We start from the raw sequence: 10,195 nt of genomic DNA on the forward strand, positions 1-10,195 counted from the left end.
GGTTCAGTCAGTAAGCCAGTTGGCAACCCATTTTGTGACAGAGATTTATACCTAATTTAGCGAATTTGTTTATAATTTCAGAGTGGGGGATGGTGTCAAAAGCCTTGGCGAGATCTAGATAGGCTGTGTGTACCACCTTACCCTAATCTACAGCTTTGGTGACCGCTTCAAAGAAGTCTATCAGGTTTAGGAGACATGATCTGCCTTTTACAAACCAGAACTGGGTAGGGGTCTAGAGTTTGGAGATTACCAATGTCATTGTTTATAAGTTCCATGATGATACGATCCACAGCCTTGCAGACCAGGCTCGTCAGGCTAATGGGGAGGTAGTTCCCGGGGTCCGTGGTGGCTCCCCCTTTGTGGAGTGGGATAACAGCTGCTGTGCGCCATTCAGTGGGCCCACAGCCTGAGGTGAGGCTATGATTGAACATGATACTTAGGTGGGGGTGCCAGTTCATTCTGCAATTCATGTAGAATGCAGCCTGGGATGTTGTCAGGTCCCATGGATGCTGGGTTCTTGGCTTTGGAAAGAGTATTTTTAACCTGTGCAGCCATGATTACAGGTACTTTGCATTCTTCCGGTATAGAGATGGGCCCTTTAGGGGATGAGAGAGGGGTAAAGTTAGCGCTGAACCTATCTGCCAGGATGCTGGCAATATCAGTTGGTTCTGTATATTTATTGCCATTGTGCTGTAACTCAGAGCAGATCCGAGTGTTGCCATTGAGATTCTTGACATAGCTATAGAATGCTTTGTGGTTGTCTTTAGAATCAGTGGCAATTTTTTTTTCGTAACTAGCTTTGGAGGATTTTATGAGGGATCTCAGCTTCTTACTTGAGACTGACCGTAGAGTTCCTCCAATCATGGGATTTTACTCTTTTTTTTTTTGCAACAGTTTCTTTCTTCTGTTGTAGAGTTTGTTTATAGCAGGGGACCACCAGATTGGCTTCCTTTTTTGGAGGATGGCATCTTGGTTCTGTTAGGGATTGCACGATCCATGCATTCTAACAGAAGTAGAAGCAGTCTTCTCTTTTTTTCATGTTTTGTTTTCAGATCTGTGAATACTAACTAGCCAAGTGTAACGGTTTTCTGACAGACTGTAAAAAAAACATTAGCGTGACACAAGCAACAGATTCATTTTAAACAGTGAAGTCCCAAAACTTACTGTCACAATGGGGACTGTGCAGTACAGCAACCTGTGATAGTTTTACATACTAATTCTGAGCTTATTTTATTGCGGAATAAGGAGAATACGTCAAGAGACTGCTAAAATTTAGTATGAGTTTATTAAACTGTAGTTTTTTTGACTATACTGCTTGCAATTACATTATGCAGAATAAATAATGTGCTACACAATTAAGATAAGCAATTTGAAGAGTTCAGAAACAATAAACATTGAGAGCCTTTCCTAACCACCCCCACCACAATCACACACAAAAATGTAATAACCGTATTGTTTCCCACTGATTGGGGACTGAAAGCCTCAACAAAAACCAAATATTGTTAATTGTGTTCACCAGAGGGAATGAAAACAGGGATGCATAAAGTAAACTGAAACTAACAGTAGGGCTGATGATGATGTGGTCTAAGTAGGTGGTGACAAATGGGAGGTAGAGGGGCAAGTTTCCTTCAGTCAGAATTTTAGACTCTGGGGTTGTCCCTTTAAAGCAGTTTTACATCCAGGGAGGGTACCAGCAATCTTCGCAATCTGGACTTTGACAGAGAGCCAGTTTGTAATTCAGATGATGACACGAGGTTTACAATGAGTTTGTCTTTTTTTCTTTTTACAATAACAGTACGAGTAATGGTGTAAAATAACTTCAGCCAGAATGAGATAAGTAATGTGCACTGAACAGCCACTGTTCACAACCTCCGTGACCTTTTCAGGAGACAGGACCTACCCTTCACCAAAGCCAAACTGACGGGGAATTTAGATAAGTTAAGGTGCCTGCATGCCTTTGCATACAAGGCTGGTGAAGTTGATGGGCTACAGTGACTGGATCTTTAGAGGGGCCATCCTTGTGTAAGATATGTATGTATTCACACCCATTTTAACTCTCCACACGTGTACCTGAAACTCAATGTTCCATGCTCACAGTGGCCTTATTATTCTAAAACATGCATATGGTACGCTTGTTCTTTCCACTGTCCTCATTTTAATTTCACTGTACAGGTTTTATTGTCTGTGTCCCTCTCAGAATGAGGCTAACATTGGTCATTTGTCATCTGCTCTAACTCGGTTCGTAGCTCTCGATTTTTGGCAAAACATTTCTCTGCTCCTCCTAAGCCAAGCGATTCAATGACAAAAGGTAACGGATTCCAGTTAGAGCTACAGACGTCTTTTACTTCAGAAAATACATACTAATCTACATGTTCATAGTCTATCAACTTACAGTAGTAAGAGTTTTAAAAAGTGTCCCTAGTTTTGGGCCAGACGTACAAAGTTAAATTCAAAACAAATATCACGCTTACATGGAAATTGGTAGATGAAACAATACTGGATGAAATTCGTTATGTTACATGCTAAACAGTTCTCTTCTCAGAATCAACAAAATACATCTAGTGTTTTGCAAAACGCGATTCAGGCGTGGCTTGGATTTAACGTTCCAACTCTCGGACGATCAAGCACAGTGGTGGCTCATAATAATGAATTGCTACTAAAGTTATGACAACAACGCATTTTCAGTTTATGTTTTTTTATAAAAGGCACAGTTAACTTTAGCATTTACAACAAACAGCCGGAACGTCCTATGAAACAATACTATATATCATATTAGAAAAAAACAATTTAAAAGACTTAGCCTATATATAAAAATACCACCTTCCAGGCACTTTCTTTCCACTTACGACTCACAAACCACTTTTGTAGCGCATGCTGAAATCAATTATCTTCGCATAACCTGAAATAAAATAAAGGCAGTAAAAGTAAGAGGTCCTTACCATTACAACTAACAACTCTTGACTTTAGAAGCCGTTATTACGTCACCAAAATGTTGCCATATACTTTCCGCCCAGTGATTCATATATCTCTTTTTCCTCTCTATTAAGTTAATAGAGTCGCAGAAACTCCATTGTTTTCACTCACCTATGTATAATATAGCCGGATTTAAAACTGTAGTGTAATGTTCACTATTCACTACATGTGTTTTGTTTCAAAGCATTGTCCTTCCCTTTGCTAACTGACTTCCAAGGTTCAACCACATGTAATACAAGTTGTCGACACTGCGACGATTTCCCCGTGAGTTAAAATGGTAGAATTTGAAGAGTGTGTAACTACGATACAGCTTTCTTAACTTTTCACGTAATATATGTAATGCATATAGCTCCAGAGACACATCCAGAAATAATCGGGACAGTTTTAAAATATTAGTAATATTAACTTGAAACGTTGACAGAATAATAGTGTGAGTAGAGCTACATCTTCATAAATAAAATGAGTCTATAGATCAAGTTATTGTCATTATTTATTGGGGTTAATTCACCAGTGTATCTTTAAAAGTCAACAGGTTTAGAAGGAACAGAGCTAAAATCTGAGTCCAAATCAGGGCCTATAGATAGTGCGTGTATGTTAGTGTAGAACCATCAATGCCAGAATAAAATGTTACCTAAATTATACTCTAAACTCAACCCCATGTTTTGATTTGTGTTCAGGGTCTGTCATATACAAATAAAATAAACCCTCCTTTTTTCTCTTATATTTGTTGTTCATAGGTAGGTACTAGGCTATTGGCCCTAGGGCCTATATAAGCCTAGCCAAACGGTACCCTGGCTTTTGCCACCCAAGAAAATTATTTTCCTGTGCTCTTGTCAAGCAGAGCCACATAAGTGATCCTATCTCGCATCCAATCATCAAAGAGCCACTTGACTCTCACGGCCTAATCCAAAGTCTGTCTCGTAATCGGAGAGAAAATATCCTTGTTACTTTATTTTTTAAACCTATAACCACAGGTGCCAGAAGCTGATCAAGACTGCTGGGGCAGGAGACAAAAGGGGCACGTAGTAATCAAAAAGGGCAGGTTTTAACTGTCTACTACCATGACACAAGATGTATATAGTGTAAATGTGAGTTACATTTGAAATTACTGCACAGACATTTCATAGAAAAGTTCAAATGAAGCTAAAGTTGCATCCGCAGGATATGCGAACCAGTAGCCATATATTCAAAACTTAGAGGAAAGTACAGTAGTGCTGTGACACACTTACTGTTGTCACACACAGAAGCCACCACAGAAGAGTGGTGGGAAGCTGCTAAACACTTTATTCAGACTATTAAACACTTCAGTCAGACTTTAGAAAAAAGTCTAAATGAAGTGCTTGATAGCTTCCCACTGTCCTTTCTGATGATCATAGATTGCTGTCAGTGCTCTAGTGTGTGACTAGAGCTTAGCAGTAGTGAGAGGCATTTAATAAAAGCTTGTTAAGAACCTTTCTAGTGTCAGAATGATACTTAACACATTTTTCCCCAAACTCACAGCATAATCACAGTGATCCATACATTACAAGTCATTATCTTTCAAAAATCAGACATAAAATGCATCACAGAACATCTAGATCCTGGCAGCATTCACAACTCAGGTTGGAGAAGTGAAGTTATTGCAGGTTTCTGCCCTGGACTCGCGTGTTCTACAGCTGGCCCTGCTCAGAGGTGTGCAAAGAAGGTTGCTATAGCTTGTGTTTGTGTGTGGCAGGGGCTGGAAACAGTGTGATTATCATTTCTTAATTACTCCTCGAAATCAAAACTCAGAGGTGTGCAAAAAAGGTCACTATAACTTGTATGGAACTGGTGAAACTGTGGTCATTATTTCTCAAATTTTCCTCAGTTAAATCTCAGAGGTACAGTAGAAAAAAATAGCAGTAGGACCACCAGGCTGGATTCCACTTTTAATAAAATTCCAGATAAAAGTACAGGTACATGAGCACTTTCGAGTCTAAGCCCTTCATCAGCTAAAAAAAAAAAAAAAAATCTCAATTGCTAAAGCATTTAAACTAGCAGCAGACAATCACTTTTTCCAATCAATATTGCACTCTCCTCCTTTTTAATGCTGGTTTCAATGTTATTAACCCATTCAAACAAGGAGCCTTATCTGCTGTGAATTCTATAATCCACTTGGATTCACTATACTCTGTGTATCCTGCCAAATCACCCCCTTTTGTGTTTATTTTTTACTTACTGCAAGATCATGAATTTAAAAGTATGTCCTACATTTCCTGCCACATTAATATAAGGTATTATGTTCCTTCTTTAACCTAATGTCAGATGAATGCTTCAAAATGCGATCTTTTAACATACAATTTGCCTTTCCTACATAGAATGACAAAAAAAATTGACACATGGATAAATAAATGACATTTCTCGTTCTACAGTCTGGATATTTGTTCAATGAATATCCCTTTTTTGTATTGGGGTGTATAAACTGATTAAACTCCATTATGTAAGAACAAGCCTTACATATCCTACATCTAAATGTTCCCTTCTTCTGAGTATATTCATTATTAGTCCTTCTCATCTCACTGCATAGTAAATCCTTTAAATTTTTATTTCTCTTAAAACCAAAATAAGGACGTTGTCCCACTTTATTTCCCATTTTATCATCTGTTAAGAGGATTTTCCAGTTCTGTCTGATGATGTCACATATTCCTCCTATATCACTATTGTACGTTAACATCATATGTAAATTATTTTGATCATTAGTGTTAATGTTACCCACCTTAGATGCATTACATTCCTGTCCCAATGAGAACCATGGTCTGGCTCTTATCAGCCCTATTACATCTACCCCCATTTATAATTCTTTTAAACTTATCTTCCTTGTATCCCCTGTTAATTAAGTTGGAATCCAAGACAGTTAGTTCCTTCATGAACCTTACTTCCTGTGTACACAAACATGAAATCCTATTCACCTGTCCTATTACAATATTGTCAAAGGTATACCTTGGATGCATGCTCTCAAATGACAATAGACTGTTTTTCCAACATTCCTTTTTGTATAAGGATGTATGTAAGCTCCCCTTACTATCCCAGGTTAAATGTAAGTCCAAGAAATCTATATCTTTGGAACAATGTACTGTGAACCTCAAGAATCCAGCACTTCCTTCCATATATGCCACAAAATGCTCCAACTCAGTGGGTGTACCTCTCCATAAAAGAAAAATACCATCCACAAATCTAACATAGTGGCATAAATGTGTTTGCCAGTCATGCATGATGTTGAAAATGACATTTTCCTCCCAATGCGCCAATACTAGATTGGCATAAATATTGGTGCATGGTGTACCCATCTCTACCCCTTGCTTTTGTCTATAGTAATTCCCATAGCACATGAATATGTTGTTCTCAAGAACCAACCTAAGTATTCTTCTTATAAGTTCACATTTGTTTTTATCAAAGGCCATTCCTTGAACCATTATGGACTCAATGGCTTGTATTCCAAACTCATTACTAATGACTGTGAACAGATTTTTAATGTCCTTACTTAGGTAGTCATTCAGTGTCGTGAGAAAGTGTCCTGTGTGTTATTTGTAAGTATTGGTTTCATATAGGTGTCCTTAATCATGGTTCCAGGGCATATCCAGCCTGACTAATTGGAATTCCATGATGGAGCTTATCCCACACAAATTGCTGATAAAAGATGCACGTGTGCCAGATATGGGAACACAGTTTAATACAACACTCTACTGTTTTACTGGAAAATTGTCTTTGCCCTAATTTTCTAAAAGTGGTTGTTAAACAGTAGGTATGCTTTCTTTACACTGTTCTGGTCTTTGATGTGATTTTAAACTTCTTTACGATATTTATTGTGCTTGCTTTTGTTGTTTTAATTAATAACTGGCAGTAAGTTGTCTGTAGGAAGCAACTTCAGATTTGGGTGCTGTGAGATAAGAGCAGACTAGCTGGGCAGGATTTTCAGTATAAAATGTTTTAAGTTATTCAACAGATGATTTTAAATATAGCAATATAGGTTTATAGGTAAGCAATGGGTTAGTTGCCATTGTAGGCTATTTTAAGCTTAGTCAGTTTTCCAGGGTTGAGAATCAAACCTTGTATTTGGGCCTGTGAGATTAACACCTTAACCATTTTGCCAACTTCATCCCTTAATTTTTTAAAACCCTTTCTATTTACTGCAGAATGTGTTTGTTGAACAATTAGGGTGTATAGCAAACTTACATACATGTTTTGAGAACATTGTTTAATTAAGAGGACACCACAACAATTTGTTGACTTATTCCTTTTCTAAAGCAATTGTCCTGGTGAAGGTAGTGGTGATACCAAGCTGAACAGGGAGACTAAACCAGACTTCCCTAGCCCCAACAACAATCAACAACTTAATCTGCATAATCCTCAGGCATTCCTAGGCAAGCTGAGAAACTTAGCCCTTCCAATATCCCCTGGTTTGGTACTCCTCCAATACGATGTGCCCAGCAGCACCTTCACAAAGTGCTTCAATTTACTCCTCTCAACTTAGAAGAGCTGATGCTGTAGTTGAACATACTTCCGGATTGCCAAGATTCTCACTCTGTTACACAGGGCTAGCCTACCTATTGAAGGAACCTCATTTTGATGATTTTATCTATTATTTAATCCTTTAAGTCACTACCCAAAACTCTCAACCATAGGCAAGATAGTGACATGGAAATATCAGTATTGTCAGAGCTTTGTCCTATGATTTATTTTGTTCTTCATACACCTATCCAAAGCAGTGTCTCCATTATTGCTGCATCCATCTGCTGACAATCTTCTGACCCCTGTAATTTCACCCATGAACAACACCCTCTGATATTTAAAATCCTCCACATGAGGTAGCTGCTTCTACACTACTTTCAGGGAGCAGTCTGTTGTTTTCTGGGAGAGAACCATGACCGCTGATCTGGAGGTACTGATTTTTCATTACAGGCGCTTTAGGATGAGCAGCAAACTGCTCCAGTGTATGCTGGAAATCACTGTCGCTTGAAGCTAGGAGGACATTATTATCTGCAGACAAAGATGCAACTCTCACATCCATAACCTGGATACCTTCCAGACCCTGTCTGCTTCTTTATATCCTATCCATGAAAATCACAAGCAAGAGTGGAGACAAGCGTAACATTTGCACAGTTATGCACTCATCTTTTTTTTAAACACCTTTATTGCATTTTCAATTGTGAAATAGGAAAATTTGCATTTATATAAAAACAGTCAAATTGTATTAATAAGTTCACATTTACAAACATTATACTTCACATATATTGCTATATATCATATAACCTAAGCAACATTACATAAATTATTCAAACCCCTGCCTTTTTTTTTAACAAGAAACATCTTTATTAAACCATCACTTATGTCATAGGCAATCATACATTTACATAAATGGAAACAAACTACACCGACACAATCCTAGTTGCCAGCATTGTATATCACAAACCATACTGACACACTCCCAGATGCAAACATTATACATCACTTATAATCATTTTCAGTCAAACATTACATAGCTCATTTAAGCCCTGCCTTTTTTAAACCTCATTTCTCCCCTGTATGTATTGTTCCCACAGCTCCCATTTTTTGCTCCTACCCTTTTCTAAAGATCTCAGTTCCAGTTGTTTTATCTCTGTTACTATATTCACTACTTCTAGTATAGTTGGTTTAGATTTTGATTTCCATTTTCTAGTAATTGCTTTTTTGGCAGTCACCATAAATAGAGATACAGCAAGACCTTACTATGTCTAGGCATTTCCGATTCTGTATCATAGTTCAGAAAAATCATCTCCTTCATCACACCAATCTGCCCACCCAGAATCTCCAACAGTGCATTCTGCTGGGAATCATTAAAATCCACCAACTCGCCACACTCCAAGAAAATAAGTTCCCAGTTACCTCTTTCTTCCCCTTCACACCTCCAACATTTGCTGTCTACCTGGGGAAAAATTCTCTGGAGTCTACTTGGGGGTATAATATCTCTGTAAATATTCCCAGGCAAAAATCCTAAATCTTCTAGATTTTGTTGCATATTTGGGAGACATACATATATCCTCCCATTGTTTCTTTGTGAATCGCTTATCTGATCTCTCTTTCCAATCCTTTCTAACCTCCTCTGATTGATTTCTATAGTTATCATGCAATATTTCATATGCTGTATTAATTATTCCTTTGTAATGGCAGCTTCTGTTATACATTCTACTAAAACTCTACCAGTCTTCTTTCGTTTAGCCCCTCCCCCAATTTCTTTCTCCGTTTACCCCCCCCCCCCAATTTCTTTCTCTTTGCCTATACTCTGATATCAATCTTTGATAGGGAAGACAATTTCTAAACTGCATTCCAAATAAATTCTTGGCATTTTCCCATTCTATTGTCTTTCCCTCTCTAGATATTTGCTGTCAATACCTTGGTTCCTTAACCAGTTTTCTCCAATAAATTCCAGCCCCCTCTTGCCTATTGTCTATATCCCTAATTACAGTCATCCCCATAGGCAGAATCTCCTTTCTCCATTCCCATGTTGGCTTAGTTTTTAACAATACTTTCTGCTACTTTATAGATATAATGTTCTGTATGATTATTGTTATTCTGCTTAAAGGCCTGCATCCAAAATCCCAGTCTCTCCTTGTTTCTTGAGCTTCTCCCCTGTTTTATCATCATCCCTTTCCACTTTGAATTATAGTTTTCTGCTTGTGTTATGTATGGAAGCCTTAACTGTATAGGTCTGAAATACCCCTTCAGATCAGGTAATCCCAATCCACCCTGTTCTACTGGAAGAATCAGTTTATCTCACTTGACTCTTGCAGTCTTCCCCTCCCAGATAAAGTCATTCAGCTCTTTATTAATTGCTATCCAGAAATTCTCCTCTGGTTGATAAAAATATGCCTGACCTATGTATAAGACTAATGGGACTAAAACATTTTAATTAACTGCTTGTATCTTACTATCTATATCCATATGGCAAAGCTTCCATTTTCTCAGTTTTTGTGTTATCTTTTCTTCAGTCTCTTCCCAGATATCCTTAGCTGCCACACCAGAATCATTTTAAATCCATACTCCCAACTACTTCATTTTATCATATCCTCATATATGAATATTGCTGAACCAATTCATATGTAGGTACATAATTTACCGCTATTGCCTTTGTTTTAGCTTCATTAATTTTGAATCCCAAAAAGATATGAAACTGTCTCAAAATGTTCCACAACACTGTAATGTCTCTTTCTGGTTTAGTCAGGTATAA

General features: G+C 37.9%; 1 protein-coding gene across 4 annotated transcripts in view; it reads right to left on the reverse strand.

Annotated features, from left to right (window-relative positions):
• The window catches only part of ADAD1 (adenosine deaminase domain containing 1), a 2,301,686-nt gene extending 2,298,351 nt beyond the window's left edge, over window positions 1-3,335 (reverse strand). For 2 of the 4 annotated variants that reach the window (XM_044061678.1, XM_044061676.1), the window contains exon 1: window positions 2,821-2,933. The gene's annotated coding sequence lies outside the window, so the exon portion shown is untranslated. The other 2 variants (XM_044061675.1, XM_044061674.1) reach the window with 2 other exon arrangements.
• Between the last annotated feature and the right edge of the window lie 6,860 nt (window positions 3,336-10,195).

This window comes from Protopterus annectens, chromosome 2.part0 (assembly GCF_019279795.1).
Source record: "Protopterus annectens isolate FY-2018-M chromosome 2.part0, PAN1.0, whole genome shotgun sequence".
NCBI lineage: Eukaryota > Metazoa > Chordata > Ceratodontiformes > Protopteridae > Protopterus > Protopterus annectens.